Here is a 2,513-nt window from a genome sequence, read left to right on the forward strand (position 1 = left end):
TATTTATATCCAAAAACAGCGTTTTACTATGGCATTGATGTTGAGGAAATCGTTTCCCTCCAATAACCGGCAGTCAAGTCAGCGTCACAAATTAAATAATTAAAATTAGAAAACATTGGTAAAATATTATATTGTCATTTAAAGAATTATAGATTTACATCTTTTGAACGCAATCAACTTGCCAGATTTAAAAATAACCTTACTGGGAAATCACACTTTGCAATAATCTGAGCACTGTGCCCAGAAAAATACGCGTTGCGATACAGACTAGACATCATGTTGGGGAGATCTAAAATCGAAAATACTATGTAAATAATCCATTACCTTTGATTCTCTTCATCAGATGTCACTTCCAGGTATCACAGGTCCATAACGAATGTAGTTTTGTTCAAAAAAGCTCATCATTTATGTCCAAAAATCTCCGTCTCGTTAGCACATGATGTAAGCCAGCCGGACTTCTCGTCATGAACGAGGGGAAAAAATATATTTCCGTTCGTTCAAACATGTCAAACGTTGTATAGCATAAATCATTAGGGCCTTTTTTAACCAGAACATGAATAATATTCAAGGTGGACGAATGCATAGTCTTTTATAACGTATTGGAACGAGGGTACCCAACATGAAGTAGCGCGCCAGGTGTCTAATGGGACATCACCGTTCCATGGCTCTTGTTCGGTCAGATCTCCCTCCAGAAGACTCAAAACACTTTGTAAAGGCTGGTGACATCTAGTGGAAGCAATAGGAAGTGCCAAAATATTCCTAAACCCCTGTGTTTTTCAATGGGATAGGTTTAAAGTCAATACAACACATCAGGTATCCACTTCCTGTCAGAAAATGTCTCAGGGTTTTGCCTGCCAAATGAGTTCTGTTATACTCACAGACACCATTCAAACAGTTTTGGAAACTTTAGAGTGTTTTCTATCCATATATAATAAGTATATGCATATTCTAGTTACTGGGTAGGATTAGTAACCAGATTAAATCGGGTACATTTTTTTTATCCAGACGTGCAAATGCTGCCCCCTAGACCCAACAGGTTAAGACAATGATTCAATTTAAAAAGTCTCTCGAGTAGGCTTGCCCCCAGGCAACACCATGCTATTTAGAGACAGACTGAGAAATCATTTCATTGGCCAAAGATACCTGGGGGATGATGAGGCAGTGGGGGAAAGAGAGGGGGGGGAGTTAATGGGGGTGAGTCAGAGTGGGAAGGGAGGACAGATTATCTCTCTCTCTCTCTCTCTCTCTCTCTCTCTCTCTCTCTCTCTCTCTCTCTCTCTCTCTTCTCTCTCTCTATATATATATATGTGAGAATGCTATTCATTGACTAAAGCTCAGCGTTCAACACCATAGTACCCTCAAAGCTCATCAATAAGCTAAGGACGCTGAGACTAAACACCTCCCTCTGCAACTAGATCCTGGACTTCCAGACGGGCCGCTCCCAGGTGGTAAGGGTAGATAACAACACATCCTCAACACTGGAGCCCCTCAGGGGTGCGTGCTCAGTCCTTTCCTGTATTCCCTATTCACTCATGACTGCACGGCCATGCACGACTCCAACACCATCATTAAATTTGCTGATGACACAACAGTGGTAGGCCTGATCACCGACAACAACGAGACAGCCATAGAGACCTGGTCGTGTGGTGCCAGGACAACAACCTCTCCCTCAACGTGATCAAGACAAAAGGAGATGATTGTGGACGACAGGAAAAGGAGGACCGAGCACGTCCCCATTCTCATTGACAGGGCTGTAGTGGAGCAGGTTGAGAGCTTCAAATTCCTTGGTGTCCACATCAACAACAAATTAGAATGGTCCAAACACACCAAGACAGTCGTGAAGAGGGCACAACAACACTTTTTCCCCATCAGCAGAATATTTGGCATGGGTCCTCAGATCCTCAAAAGGTTCTACAGCTGCACCATCGAGAGCATCCTGACTGGTTGCATCACCGCCTGGTATGGCAACTGCTTGGCCTCCGACCGCAAGGCACTACAGAGGGTAATGCGTACTGCCCAGTACATCACTGGGGCCAAGCTTCCTGCCATCCAGAACCTCTATACCAGGTGGTGTCAGAGGAAGGCCCTAAAAATTGTCAAAGACTCCAGTCACCCAAGTCATACACTGTTCTCTCTGCTACCGCACGGCAAGCGGTACCGGAGCGCCAAGTCTAGGTCCAAGAGGCTTCTAAACAGCTTCTACCCCCAAGCCATAAGACTCCTGAACAGCTAACCAAATGACTACCCAGACTATTGCATTTCCCCACCCCCTCTTTTACGCCGCTGCTACTCTTTGTTATTTTCTATGCATTGTCACTTTAATAACTCTACCTTCATGCACATATTACCTCGACTAACCGGTGCCCCAGCACATTGACTCTGTACCGGTACCCCCTGTATATAGCCTCCACATTGACTCTGTACCGGTACCCCCTGTATATAGCCTCCACATTGACTCTGTACCGGTACCCCCTGTATATAGCCTCCACATTGACTCTGTACCGGTACCCCCT

This window comes from Salmo salar, chromosome ssa01, assembly GCF_905237065.1.
Source record: "Salmo salar chromosome ssa01, Ssal_v3.1, whole genome shotgun sequence".
NCBI lineage: Eukaryota > Metazoa > Chordata > Actinopteri > Salmoniformes > Salmonidae > Salmo > Salmo salar.